This window comes from Bubalus bubalis, chromosome 15 (assembly GCF_019923935.1).
Source record: "Bubalus bubalis isolate 160015118507 breed Murrah chromosome 15, NDDB_SH_1, whole genome shotgun sequence".
NCBI classification, from domain to species: domain Eukaryota; kingdom Metazoa; phylum Chordata; class Mammalia; order Artiodactyla; family Bovidae; genus Bubalus; species Bubalus bubalis.
Window position 1 is genome coordinate 69,463,102 of NC_059171.1, and position 15,219 is coordinate 69,478,320.

At 48.1% G+C, this 15,219-nt stretch overlaps 1 long non-coding RNA gene across 2 annotated transcripts; it reads left to right on the plus strand.

Moving 5' to 3' along the window:
* The first annotated feature begins 500 nt into the window (after nucleotides 1-500).
* On the plus strand, nucleotides 501-11,970 carry LOC123329506. 2 transcript variants are annotated; one of them, XR_006545072.2, is made up of 2 exons: nucleotides 501-1,756; nucleotides 8,764-11,970. It is a non-coding gene; the product is annotated as an uncharacterized LOC123329506 (long non-coding RNA). The 2 variants fall into 2 exon arrangements; XR_006545073.2 differs by lacking the exon at nucleotides 8,764-11,970 and adding an exon at nucleotides 2,516-2,909.
* The last annotated feature ends 3,249 nt before the right edge of the window (nucleotides 11,971-15,219 follow it).

The window sequence follows — 15,219 nt, forward strand, 5'->3', positions numbered from 1 at the left end:
GCGCGGTGCGGAGCGCGCCCTCCCCCGCGCCATCGGGGCCCCCGGCGGCCCAGGCCCTCCCATCCTCCGCGCGCGGCCCTCCGCGGCTGGATGCCCTGAGCTGCTCCGGCCGCGGGCGGAGGGGCTCGCGGGGCGGCGGGCAGGGCGGCGGGGAGCCGGGGGGCGCCGGCCGAGCAGGGGCAGAGGACGCACGCGGCCAGCCGGGCGGCGCGCGCTTTCCCCTCCCCCGCGGCCCGGAGCGCGAGCCGCCGTGACGTCAGGGGCCGCCCGCCTGCCCCGCGCTCCAGCGGGCAGAGCGCGTGCGGCCGCCGAGCACATGGGCCAGCAGGCCGGGCGGACTCGGGGCAGCGGGGCCGGGGGGAACGGCGAGGGGCCGCGAGCGAGGATGAATCCCGGCACGCCCCCGCCCCGGACCCCCTCGAGTGGATTTCCACGCGGAAAGGATGTTGGCGGTCCCGGTGACCTGCGGAGACACGATTGGAGCCACCTTTCAGTAAGTTACAATTTTGTCCTCCGCCTTTCTGGAGAGTCGGCAGCCTTGGCCTTGCGGGGAGGGATGCGCGGTGGGCAGCTGGACCGACAGAAAGAGCTTTCAGATCTCAACGTGTTTGTCAACCGTGCACTTTCCTCATCTTCAGACTCTAGGCTGGCAGCGAGTTTGGGGCGTTTTGGGGCGGCGGGGGGAGGGGAAGAGGGTGACATCAAATAGCCCTTGCAGAGAGATAATTCCGGATTTGTGGTCTTGATGAAAAGTATTTATTATCTAACCTCCAAATATAGACCCCCTCCGATCAGTACTGATTGGGATTCGCAGACAAGGTCGGGAGGCCCCTTTTGCTAACTGAGAAGCCTGTGAACCATATGATATACCCTCCATCCTTTGCCCATCTCCCCACCCTCCCAACCCCCAACTCCCTAACAAGGTGATTTCCGAAAACTCAGCAACTCTGGTTTTGGAAACTTTCTCTTCTTGTGCATTGCATTTACTGGTTTTCCGGGTGCCCCCACACCCTCATCCTGGTAATTCTATTTGGATGGATTGTTGGTTTATTTAGGTTTACCCTCCCGAGGCTTTTATTTATGCCAGCGTTTGTGGTCCAAGCCTAGGCTTTCGGGAAAGGCAACCACGAGGGTGCATGTGTTCGGTGTGCAGATATTTTCCCGAGAGTTGGCAGGCATGGAATATTCTGTTCACTCGAGCCCCTGACTTCAGGCCCGTCTGTAAGATGAGAGAAGAGAGGAAATCCCTAAGTGAGGGGTTTGGGGGAGAAGAGGGTGAGGTCTGGGTGTTTCTTTTCCGTCTTCTGTTTTCCAAAGAGAGGCTGGCGGCCCCTCTCGCATCCCCCCTCCCCCACCACTTTGCGTCCTGGCTCCTGGAGCTGCTTAGTTGTTGGAGCAAAGCGGGAAGAAACGTGTGTTTGTGTGTGGTGGGTGGGCGGAGGCTCTAAGGAGGTAGGGACTGTGTCTGCTGCGCAGTTTGTTATAGGATGTTGCAGTCCTCTTTTGCATACTGGCAGTGACAAGTTCAGGCTTGTTCATCTGACACAGTCCTGTGGTCACAACGAATCTGTCTGAAGCTTTAACCAATGGAGAAGGGTGTTGGATGGATCCTCTGAACACTCAGTGGGACTTCCTGAAAGATTTATTAGGAGAAAAACCTTCCTGGAAGCAGCAGCAGAACAAGCCCAGAGTGGCTGGGCTGGGCAGGAGCCTCCTGGCCTGATCGCCACTGTTTGGGAGCAATTACATCCTGGAGGTGAGGAGTACCTCGTGGTCTGAGGCCTTGGTACCGGGCGACTGGGATTCTATGGATAGGTCTGGTGATGGCAAGGCTGAGAGGGTCCGGGGCGGATCATAATGCTGTCCCCAGTGAATTCCCGAGGAAGGGGCAGGGGGAATTTGTTCTGTGGTCATTTTTGTTTTGCCTGGTGAAGGGTGACTTTTTATTGTTGTTGTTGCTTTACTGCTCTGAGTGCAGGATTTTGCATCATCCAGGCTTCTCTTGAAAAGGAGAAGAAATCAGTTTCTTTTTCTGATTGATTCCCTCCCACCCCAGGCGCATGCTGTCTGGGCTTGCCCTTTCTGTCTGGGGCTAGAGCTTTTCTGGGCTGGAAAGAGAGAAATATCAGACAGACCCTAATCCCCCGAAACGTATTTGTGAGTTTACTGATCTAAAAACTGGGTAAATTCTCACTGGCCACATTCAGCTGATTTCTTGTGCTTTAGCTTTTTCTTTTCCTCCTGAACGGCAGGCAAGCAGGCAGGCTGGGTTTCAGAGCCCGTGTCCCAGGGCTTTCTGCCTGCCTGGGAGGGACATTTTTTTCTCAGCTCAACTAAAGAGCCTCCCGGATGATATTTATTCCTCTCTGTGTGAGTTTCCCTGAAAGTGGTGATACTGATGGCAGGTGGTTGAGCCTTCCCTGTGGGAGCAAGGACCTTGGATGGTTGCTGGTCCACGTTCCTCGGCGAGGTAGCCTTGGGCCTGCTAATGGCTGCGCTTCTCTGTGTGTTTTAGGTGTCAGATGGCCTCTGGATGCTCAAGCTTTTTCTTTTGTATTTCCTGTCCTCGTTGGCTGTGGACATGGCGTTCTCCCCACCCGCCCCCTTTAAAAAAAAAAACAAAAAATCTCTGGATGCAGGTTTGTGATCTTTTTAAGAAACCAGGATTGTTCCTGCACCTACCCTGTGTCAATGGGGGGGACTCCTGACCCAAAATGGAATAATTTTGACTGTGGATGAACCCTGTTGATGGTCATTTCTACCCTTTCCCTAGAAAACTTCAGGAGTTTGAAGCCTTACAGGAGGCACTGCCAAGATGGGTCCTTTGATAGACTCTGCCTCTGTCTCTTCTATTTTTCTGGTCCCAACTAATCTAAGACTCTAATAACAATAATAGTAAATGATCATAATGGTAGTGTGTAGTTTCTTTCTTCCCCTCCCCACCCTGTTTTTTTTGCCACACCACGTGGCATGCAGTATCTTAGTTCCTCCACCAGGGATGGAACCCTTGCCCCTTGCAGTGGAAGCATGGAGTCTGAACCACTGTACTGCCAGGGAATTCCCAATAACAGTAGTAGTTTGTGTAATAACACTGAAATCTTATATGAGGCTGAGCTTGTTCTTTCCATTTTATGCTTCCTATAGCCTCACCAAGGCAGTTACAATAAAGTGTCCAGCAGTAATGGAGTTCTTATTGTGGGCCAGCCTTGAAATGCTTTATATTTGTTATTCATATAATCTCCCAGCTATTGTGTTGTTGTTTAATTGCCAAGTCATGTCTGACTCTTTGCGATCCTGTGGACTCTAGCCCGCCAGGCTCCTCTGCCCATGGATTTCAAAGGCAAGAATACTGGAGTGGGTTGCCATTTCCTTCTTCAGGGGACCTTCCTAACCTAGGGATTGAACCCGGGTCTCTGGCACTGGCCACCTGGCAAGCTACCAGGGAAGATAGAATTATTGTTATCATCACGGTTTTGCAGATGGGGAGCTCACGGGTCAGATTAAGGATCCCCCCACCCCCCACCCTCAGGTCACACAGCCACGGAGTGGCAGAGACACCCGGATTTGCCCTGGCCATCTGCCTCCCCAGGCCCACTCGTAGAAGTCAGAGGACCGTGAAACTAAAGACAGACAAAGATGCTGCTCCGCCTGGAGCAGGAGGGTCAAGCTTATTCTCCAGCCGTCCCTCCTTGCCCAGGCACAAAGAGAAATCCCACACCTCATGTGAATACACCATCTGCCCAGACTGCTGGCCTGGGTGGGGTCAAGAAGCCACAAGAGTGGGGCTTCAGTGCTCAGAAAATTCTAAACTGCAGAGTCTGGGGACTTCTAGGGCCGGGGGCCAGCCTCTGTCTTGGTGCAGAATCTATGGGCTTTTGCAGAAAGCTGTATCCAGGTGTCCCGCCTGGCTCTGTGACCAGCATTTATTACTAACAACATTCACAGCAGATGGGAGATAGAGCTGTTTGTGTGAATGATCACAGACCCTCCACCTCCACGACCTGCCCCCGCCTCAACGATCCGGAGTACCTTCCTCTCTCCTAGGTGTGTTTTGGTCCTGTAACCACCCTAACAATACAAAGATTGTATTGTCCCAACCTCATCCTGAAAAACAAAAACAATGCCAGCCTATAAACACAAGATTCACAGTCACGAGGCCCAAATAGTCTTGGTTATTTTTTTAATTTCAGAGTTCTGAATTTTCTTTTATTTTCTCTTCCTCTTTTTTTTTTTTTTTTCTTTTCTTTTTTTGAAGGGGGAGGCAAGGAGTAGGGGTGGTGGTGTTTACTTGGTGCCCGGTGGGTAATCAGAGCCCCTGTTATATCTGTTTATCTGTTTCTTTTCCCTCTTGGACCACGAACTTCTTGGGAGCAACAAAGGAGCAGGGATGGGCCTGGGGGGGTGGTTGCTGTCTCATCCGGTGGCTTACACAGCCCTGAGACTGGCTCGCAGGTGGCTATCGAAGAACTACTTTATTTTTAAGTAAACAAGCTGTGCCCGTCCTTCAAGTCATTGTCTTCTTAAGATGTGGAGCAGCCCATCAGGATGGGAGGTGGAGGGTTTGCCTCCCGAGGGAGGAGATTCTGAAGAAAGGAAGGAAGCCGGAAAGCAGTGGAAGGCAGCTGGGACCACTGAGGGGTAGTGCAGACCTGGGTTACTGGGGGGCAGGTTACGTCACCTCTGTGAGCCTGTTTCCTCACCTGTAAGATGGGCACGATAAAGCACCACCTTCTGCCCTGGCTGAGAGGAGGAAGTAGAGGATGCCCAGCAGGCAGGCGTTCAGCAGGGTGCCTGGGCTCCTTCTTAGCCCTCAGCAAAAGGTAGCTGATATTATTACTGTGACAATTATTGGGTTTTATTACTTCCTGTGGCTGCTTGGAGCTGGTGGTTTCTGAACACATTTTAATGTGTAAAAGTAACATTCTGGTTACATAGATCATGAAGTGACCCTGTGACTTTACTAGTGTTCTTTGCAAGCCTCTGAACAAAACACTGGCTAATAGAAGAAAGATAAGAAATCAGGAGACATCTCAGAAAGGACAGAAATCAGAAGGTACCCCTTGGCTGGCAGCCTGTTTTTGCAGGTTATTTCAGCTCTCAGCTGCTATGCAGGGAGGAGAATAGTGTCTCCCTCTTAGGCATGATGCAAGAAAAAAAAAAAAAAAAATGCACTTAGCACAGAGGAAGTAAGCTCTTGAGGAAGACAGAAAAAGGATTGTTTTTATTGGTTATTCTTTAGGGCTGTCTTTCCCTGGCTGTTGTTGTTGTTTAGTTGCTAAGTCATCTCTGACTCTTTGCCACCCGGTGTACTATATTGCTTGCTAGTAGCCCTCTGGGCTCCTCTGTTCATGGGATTTACCAGGCAAGAATACTGGAGTAGATTTGCCTTTTCCTTCTCCAGGGGATCTTCCTGATTCAGGGATTGGGCCTGTGTCTCCTTACATTGGCAGGCGGATTCTTTTAGCACTGAGCACCAGGGAAGTCCTCCTTTCACTGGTACATTGGCCCTAAATATTTGCTACTCTGTTTAAGGTGGACTGACTGAGCTGTTCACTTACTGGGCAGTTGCTGTGTAGCAGGCACTGCTCTAGCTCCTGGAGGTCCAGCAGAGAAGCAAAGAGCTCTCCTTGTGTTTTCATTCTATCCAAGTCACACAGTAGGGACAGGGTGGTCCCCACAAGGCGGCAGAGAACAGATGGATGCAATACAGGCAAATATTACAGCAACTCCTGACACCACTGTATTAATAGATGTGAGGTGCTTAGCACAGAGCTGCATGTGATAGAGACTATGTAAGTGGCGGTTGCTATATTTGTTATTGTTTTTCTCTGGCGGCTGCCTCATAAAATAGCAACCTCCCCTCCTCCTATTTCCATGCCTGAGTCTTACTATTGTCTGTGGTACTTGTTGTGGACTGAATGTCTTTCTGCAAACTACATATGTTGAAATATGAACTCTCAGTGTGATGGTATTTGGAGGTGGAGCCTTTGGGAGGTAATTATGGATCAGTTCAGTTCAGTCGCTCAGTTGTGTTCAACTCTTTGCAGCCCCATGGACTGTAGCACGCCAGGCTTCCCTGTCCATCACCAACTCCCGGAGCTTGCTCAAACTCATGTCCGTCAATTCGGTGATGCCATCCAACCATCTCAGTCCTCTGTTGTCCCCTTCTCCTCTTTTTATGGATTATGGATAGATGAGGTCATTAGGGTGGGGTCTTTATGTGGTGATTAGTGCCATTATCAGAAGAATACCAAAGAGCTTTCGTCCTCTCTCTGGCTCTGTGAAGACCCAGCAAGAAAGTAGCTGTTTATGATATTATACATGTTTCAATGTATAATATCATATAAGAAACGAATTGCCAGTCCAGGTTCGATGCAGGATACAGGAAGCTCGGGGCTGGTGCACTGGGATGACCCAGAGGGATTGTATGGGGAGGGAGGTGGGAGGGGGGGTTCAGGATTGGGAACACATGTACACCCGTGGCGGATTCATGTTGATGTATGGCAAAACCAATACAATATTGTAAAGTAATTAGCCTCTAATTAAAATAAATAAATTTAAATTAAAAAAAAAAGAAAATAGCTGTTTACAACCCAGAAAGAGAGCTCTCATCAAAATCAGATTGGCCACAACCTTGGTCTTGAACTTCTTGGCCTCCAGAACTGTGAGAAATACGTTTCAATCATTAAGCTACCTCGTCTGTAGTATTTTGTTATGGCAGCCTGAGCAAACTGGGACAGCACTGATCATTACCTGGTATACTGTATATCTGTCGTCTCTCCAGAAATTGTCAACTTGGTAGGGCTCATGCTTCATTTATTCATTTCTTAAAAAATTCTTCTGTACTATGTGGCATGTAGGGTCTTAGTTCCCCAAACAGTGATCAAACCTGTGACTCCTGCGTTGAAAACTCGGAATCTTAACCATTGGACCAGGGAAGGTTTGAAGCCAGGGATGTCCCTATTCATTTTCATTAATTCAATACATTGCATACCTGCTCTGTGCCAAGCAGAGTTCTCAGTGTTGGGAATGCAGGAAGGAGCAAAAAAGATGTTGCATGAATGGTGCTTGCATTATAGCTACAATAGACATTGGAGTAGCAGACACAATAAACCGAGGATATTAACGGTGTATTCGGGGGGAATGTGTGTTGTGGGAACAAGTTGTGCAGGGTCAGGGTCTGGAGTGTTAAGGTGGCTTCAGGGCAGGCTCCGCTGAGAAGGTGATATTGGAGCAACCTTGAAGGAGGTGAAGGGGTTCGTCTTAGAGGATGGTGTTTGAGCTCAGGGAAGAGCCAGGTTAGAGGCTGAGGGCAGGGCTGGACTGTGAGATGGGGGAGCAAGATGAAGAATGAATTGGAGTGGTGTGAGTGAGGCGGACAGAGGTAGAAGGAGAAACCTCTCTTTGGCGGTGCTGCTTGTAATGTCTCTAGGCCTTTCTAAAAGATGCTGTCTTATACACCGTAAAATGGGGAGACACGGAAGGGTTTTAAACAGAAAGCTGATTTGGGCTGATTTAGCTTTTTCTTTAAAAAAAAAAATAATAATTATGGCTGTGCTGGGTCTTCATTGCTGCGCCAGGGCTTTTTCTCTAGGTGTGGTGCAAGGGCTTCTCAGTGCTTGTGGGGAGCAGCTTTAATGACCAGGCAGAAGTGATCTGAATGGGTTCTGCCAACCCTGGGATTGTAGCTGAGGACCAACTTCCCAAATTTACATTTAGAAAGATAACAAATTCTATAGAGGGTGGATCTTAGAAGAGAGGGGCCTGAAATGGCCCTGGGTGGACAGAACTGTAATTAGGGAAATTGGAATTATCTTTTTTACAGATTAAAAAAAAACAACCCTATCTCTAAACATCTGAGGGGACAAGTCTATAAAGATAAGTGTTATTTCTTGAGTTAAATGCAATCACTGTTTTGTCTTTACTGTGGTTTTTTAAAAAAACAGTTATAATTATGGTATGTATGTTTATGTCTGAACTTTTAAGTTGTAAGCATTCCTGAACATTATTACATATGCTTTTCTCCGTGTGATTTTTGGGAGGGGTGTGAAGGAGTCATGCGGCATGTGGGATTCAGGATCTTAGTTCCCTGACCAGGGACTGGACCTGTGCCTCCTGCCCTGGAAGCTCTGAGTCCTAACCACTGGACTGCTGGGGAAATCCTTGTCCATGGCATTTTAATATAATATATTATAAAATAATATAAAACAATATATTATATGATAAAATAAGTTATAAAATATAATATAAATCTTTTAAAAATATATATTTAATTTTTCATTTAATTTTTTTGATAAATTCCCAGTCCTGGGACTATTGCGTCATTGTATAGTATAGCGTTAGTCCTCTTGTCTGACCCTTTGCGACTCCATGGACCAAAGCTCACTAGGCTTTTCTGTCTGTGGAATTCTCCGGGCAAGAATACTGGAGTGAGTTGCCATTCCCTTCTCCAGGGGATCTTTGAGATCCAGGGATCAAAGCCGGTCTCTTGCATTGCAGGTAGGTTCTACATCATCTGAGCCACCAGGGAAGCACATTGCACCATAGCATCTCAGTATTTTAAAACTTTGAGGTGAATATTGCAACTCATGAGATTTGTACCAAAGCCAAACTCGCTCTTATCTGTTGAGACATGTGGTGTCTATTGCTGTCCATGATGTGCTGTGTCATGAGCAATTATGTATGGTGTGCATTCTGTGTATATGTCCATATACCTCATATGCACCTGTATTAGCTTTTTCTTAACTTCCATTTATTTAGCAGATATCTGTGGGATGGCCGTTGTGTACCAGACACTGCTCAAGATTTTGGATCTTCAGCAGTGATCACAACAGATACAGTACCAGTTCTAAAGGGGCTTATTACTTAGTGGGGAGACAAGCAAACATACACCAAAGTGTAAGGAATATGAAAGAATATGAAATAGAATAATATGGACGAGAGCTTGTTTGAGATGAAGGGATTCATACTGAAATGCTGCATTTGAGTGAAGTATGAAGATTTTGGGGAAGTTAACCAAAGAAGGAGAAAATCACAAAGAAAAAGGAAAAGGTTGATAAAAATGAAAATAGTAAAGAAAAAAGGAATATCTAAGTTAAAAAAAAAAAGCTTTCATAATAAAGAAGAGTTCCCCAAAGTCAATAACAAACCAAACAGCCTCATAGCAAAGTGAGTAGAAGATATGAATAAACAGTTCTCAAAAGAAAAAAGCAGAATGGAAAATAGATGTGAAAAGATTCTGAATCTCCCTAATATAGCTGCGTGTGTTGAGGTCTGATCTGTTGATAGTAGAAACTACTTTTTTTTAGTAGGTAGTGGTAGGCAGTTCAATAGAGGCACACAGCTCTGTAACATCATCTTGGAATCATTACCATCAACCTCAGGAACATCTCCATCACCCCTCAAACATCCCTCCTGCTTCTTTGTAGTCAGTCTCCTCCCTGGTCCCCAGCTTCTAACAACCACGAATTTGCTTCCTGACCTCACGGTTTTGTCTTTTGCTTATAAGTGGCATCATCCAGAATGCAGTTTTTGAGTCTGGTTTCTCTCATGCGCGTGAGCTCTTCCATGTTGTCTGTGTCAGTCGTTTGGTGGATTAGATTGCAGATGAGTGTCTTGTTCTCTGGATATCCCGCTGTTTCTTTACCCATCTTCCACCAGGAGGGCACTTGAGTTGTTTCTGGGGCACATTTCTCCCCGTGTTTCAAAATGTCCCCGAAATAGGAGGTCTGACTCGAGTCTTGAGAAGGCTGTGTGTGGCCTGGTGTCCCCTGACTCAGCTAGTGAATGTGAGGTCACTTGAAAGACCAACTGGCAGCTTGCAATGAAATCGAAAACACACGTGCAGCCCCACACCTTGGTACATTTGAGAATTCACAGCTCATGTTCTGTGTTATTGAAGGATACTTAGAGGTGGATGTGAATGTCTAAAAGAAATGGAAGGATCTAGATCAAACTCACTCTCATCCTCCTGGGAGAGAGAAGAGGATGAGGCGGGTGGTGTGCTTTGTAGGGGAAGACTATAGACACATGTATCACGTATGCATTTTGAAACTATATAGTAAGGAAAGCAGCCTGGGTACATCCACGGCCGTGTGTTCATGGTTGTAAATTCAAGCTTCTTTGTTGTCCAGTCACTAAGTCATGTCCGAGTCTAGAGACCCCATGGACTGCAGCCTATCAGGCTCCTCTATCCATGGAATTCTCCAGGCAAGAATACTGGAGTGGGTTGCCATTTCCTCCTCCAGGGGATCTTCCTCACCCAGGGTTCGAACCCCTGTCTCCTCTGTGTCCTGCATTGCAGGCTCTTCTTTACCCAGTGAGCCATTAGGGCTAGATATTACCCCATAGTCCACTTAAGTCATAATTCATTCATTGGGGGCTAGGGTAGCCTTGGGATCATTCAACCAATCATCTCAGAGATTTCGAGAAGAGATCACTCCTATCCTTGTCATGTGTTGCTTCTTACAAAACGACAATTGATTGCATTTGGTCCAAGAAACAAACCTGTGAGGTGAAGGCCACACTGACCCGGCCGGGTTGACACTCAGAGGACACCTCTGGTGGGGATGGCATCCTGCTCATCAGCCTTGCAGGGCCGCCCTCCCCTCAGAGCACGGGGGGCGGGGGAGTATGGGGGGGTCAGTAGAGAGAGATGGTCTCCCAGAAGGGGCTCTCGAAGTAGGAGAGCTCCCCTTGGCCTTTGCTTGAGCCTCCATTGTCTTCTCCCTATGCCTCAAGGGTGGCCCCAGGCAGTATCTCTTCCCTGTCATTTGCCTGGACAATCCATACATGCTTTCTCGATTGCAAACATTCCCCACATACTTAGGGATGCCAAAGGACGGGGGCGATCACTGTGTCAGTCCTGGCAACGTGTGGAGGTGGTCTTGGCAGCCACGCCTTAGACAGCACCCTATGATCTTTGCGTTCTATACCTGAGCAGTTGTGGACACCTTTGACCTGTGACTGTGCACTCTTTCCACTTTGGTCCAGCAGCCCGATCTGACCTCACTGGCTCCAGAATGCACTGCTCCCCCCCGCCCCCAAAGCATCCGCCACCGGCCCCAGCTGTCTCCATGCTTCCCCGCCTGCCTTCCTCCTGGCTTTCAAAAGGGCAAACTAGACCCTGAGACTCAGCGACTTAAAAGCTTTTAATAGCTTCCCATTATGAGTTCGAGTACCTGCTGTATTATAGACCCTCTATAGATTGAATTGCTGAGGGATATAGACCCATGGATCTGGGCTAAGGACCCCGCTCTCCCCAGCCCTTCAGGCTGAGTGCTTCCTGCCAGATGGTTGCCTCTGCTTGGAGCAGAAGGAGGGCTTGTCTGATCAGAGGCAGCTGGGGAATGCGGGGTCTGCCTGAGGAAGGTTTGGAATGATGTGATTCGTTTAGAGGATGGGTGCGTGCGGATTCGCTTCTGACATCCGTGTCTCATCCAGCTGGGGAAACGGGACAGGTTTCGGTTCCTTTCCGCACTTCATCTCCAAACAAAATCCTACTGATGCTTTCTGACTGGGCTTAGGGGTCACCTCCTCCAGGAAGCACGCCTCCATCCCCTCCCCGCACCCTGAGTTACGGCAGCTCACATCCCGTTGTTTTGGGTTGCGGCCATGGGTACCCATCAGGGCTTGCAGACTCAGCTGCTTAGGAAGATGATCCAATGATATAAATGTACCATGTGGACTCCAAGCAGCACAGGAGGACATGCGGACTAGCCCACAACTGGTCCCCTCTCCAAACCCAGCAGCTGCTTTTTGAGTCCAGCTCCTTCCCAGCTCCCTGTTTCCCCCAGGCCACAGAGGAGATTCAGCGTTGCCAGACCTTCTACTTGTGAAAGAGAAGCCAGGGATTTTTTTTTTCTTTAAGTTCTAATTTTCAAATGTTTCAATTTAGATTTTTGAAGACCCCTCGCAGGTCAGACTAATCACTTGAGGGCCAGCTGTGGCCCCCAAGCCAGCAGTTTGCAACCCCTGTTTGTGGCTCTCCCTGTCCTGTTGCACAGGTTCCACCACACCCGGCAGGGTCTTTGCTGTGCCCTCAGCGCCTCGCAGGCTGCAGGCTCGGCTTGGTGGGCTTAAACCCTTATTGACTTACGTACTGCAGCAGAGCGCCTCCTGCGAACATGTGATTCACTTTCTTCCCCTTAGAGCTGTTTGCACATGATGCTGTTCTGGGTTGCTTCTTCAGTCCCTTGATTGCTTTTGTGATAGGCTGCGTGTCCTGGAAAAGTAATAATTTCCTAGATGTTGACTGCTCTTTTCCTTTTTCCCTTTCCTCTCCGCCCCCTCAACACATGTTGGCCATTTTTTTTTTTTTTTTTTTTGTGGAGGAAGCCAGACCTTTTGTATCCTGCTGGGCTCCAAAGTGTTGGTCGGCTGCTATTAGGCAGTGGTGGTTTCCTGCCAGCTCACTTATGTTTGCCCTCGAAGTTGGTGAGCCTTTGCTGATTTCCATCAGGGGAAAATACATGCTTTTCAGATTTCTCTTCGTTTAGGTGAGCCATCACAGCCAAGTTACTTAAAGAAACAAACTGATCCAGGAGAAGCAAAGCCCTCTCCCCGTCTTGTGCAGTGTTTCTGTCTTGTCACCTTTCTTCGCATTATGGAGGCAAAATTCATTAAGGATATGACTGGGAGCTCTAAGCTTCCCTGGTGGTTCAGCAGTAAAGAATCTGTCTGTCGGTGCAGGAGATGCAGGAAACGCAGGTTCGATCCCTGAGTCGGGAAGATCCCTTGGAGGAGGAAATGACAATCCATGCCAGTATTCTTGCCTGAAATATCTCATGGACAGAGGAGCCTGCTGGGCTACAGTTCAAAGGGTTGAAGAGAGTCAGACATGACTGAGTGACTGAGCACACACATCTGGAAACTCTAGGAGCTGAATATGTGCCTGGAGCTGGCCAAGGCTCTTGGGGAATAAAAAAGAACCATGGCTTTGATAGTTCGGTAGATGCATCCTTGCCTTTAGAGATGCAGAGGGCGAGAACAAAGCCACCAACAGTGACGACTCTGTGTTGGTGCAGTTACGGTGTAGCATCACAGTCCTTATTCGGCATTATTAGGAGCTACAGTAAAATAACTTCATAGAGTTATTAAGCCCTGACTCTATGCTGTTGTTAAGAACTTGTCCACATTAATCCATGTAATAACTCTGAACTAATTACACAGAAAACTCCCAGTGGAACAGGGCCATTCAGTCACCTGGGATTTACTGCGTGTGACTCGCTGGCACTGTGCTGAACTTGCAGCTACATTTGGGGATCCCTCTAAGAATGCCCACCTCCCAGTCCAGTGCAGGAAAACAGACATATGCTTTTTGTGCATGGCGACAACACCAGGGTGAAGTCTGGTTCTCAGAAGTGGACAGAGTGATGCTGGTGCTCGGGGGTTGAAGTAGCTGAGGACCAGGTTTGGCTTCAGATAGCAGATGCCTGAGATGGGCCCACAAGGACAGGATGACTGAGGTCTGGCTGGTCTGGGAGGTGTCTTCTAGAGGAGGTGAGCCCAGCAATGGGATTGGTGAATGGCAGGAGGAGATGGGTATGCCTGCTGTAGAAGGGCTGCAGTCTCTGTTTCTTATTTCTGAGTGGAAACACTATCTCCTGCCTCTGGTGGGTTGTGAGGATTTGTAGTAAAAATAATAATATGGTTGATAACAACAGCTGGCATCCTGAAAGCCTACTGTGTGATGGGTACAACGCTGAGGGCTTCCCTTCCATTATTCCATGTATGATCAGCAACTCCTTATGGAATAGGAACCATCATCAACCCCATTTTTCAGATAGGACAAACTGAGGCTCAGAGACATCAATTGACTTGCCCAGGTTCACATAGCTGTTAAAAGGTAGGTTGGAACCCAGGTCAGCATGCAAAGACTGGATTTGAAACTAATCCATTAACCAATCTCTTTATCTATTAACTCTATACCCAGGAAGTATAAATATGAATTCTTTTCCCTAGAGGAAGTTTGTCTTTATTTCCAGCCCCACTTTCCCATTCCCTGTTCTTCATACCTCAACAGGGTAGGCAGTTTTGACTGCAAATTTTAGCTATGATAACTCCTCATCGCTGGTGCTACATTAGACAATCTCTGGATAGAAATTCAGAGAGAAAAGGGGAAAGTGAAACTAGCAGTTGTCCTAGGTGATGTGAGTTACAGTAAAAGGGGTTCCAGGTTTTATTTTTTCTGTGCCGTACACCCATTTTAATTATACCTAGAAATTGGTGGTGTTGAGCAAGAGTAGGGGTGGGAGGATGGTGAATAGATTGACAGAGAAGCTCCGATGGGGAGGAAAACTATTAGGTACCCAGACCAGCACTCTCTTCTCTTGCTCTGCTCATTATCATAATGTAAGCTTCAGACAGCATGGGTGATTCTGCCTCCTCAAACTCTGACTGCAGACTGTCTAGTTGGAACCTCAGCTCAGTCACTAGAGAGCTGCATAGCCTTCAAATCTCTGTGCCTCAGTTTCTTCATCTGTCAAATGGGAATAACCGCCTTGCTGTTCTGGGATGGTTAAGAGGATTAAATGAGTGAATACACAGAAAGCCCCTGAGTTTGCCCAGTTTTTTTTTTTTACCTTGCAGTGTCAATCTGTGCTTTCTTGGGGAGATCATGTCATTATAAATGATCATTGGTGTGGCTCTCCGTGGTTCCCTAAGTTCTTCCCGCAGCAGAATCGTCTTGGTGAAACCTAGGTCAGATCATGTAAGTCCTGTTCAGAACCCTCCGCTAAGCCTTGGGCTCCGTTCGGATGAGCCCATGCCTGCACTGTGACCTGGTCCAGCTCTGGGACCTACAACAGTCTGCCCCCTCCCACCCCCCACCGTCCACTGTCACTTTCCCTGTGGCTTCTCCACCTTCAGTGTCACTCATCCAGCCAACACGGCGCGGTCCTCTGAGCTGTTTCGTTTCCCTGTTTACTACCTGCCACAGTGTAAAGTCCAGTCTGAGTTATCTGTCTTGCCTGCTTTCCATAGCCCCCAATAGAAAATAAGCCTCAAGGGATTTTTGTTCACTTTATTGTCTTCCATTTTCCCCAATGTTCAGCCCAAGGATCATTGGCTGAGTGAATGAATACAAATGATCTTTGCATTTTAGTCTGACACCTGACCTGTGAATTGGGGATTATGAGCTATGCTAGATAGATAGGAAACTGAATACTGTTTCTATAGTAGCTGCATCCTTTTATATCTCCACCAGCCGTGAGCAAGGGT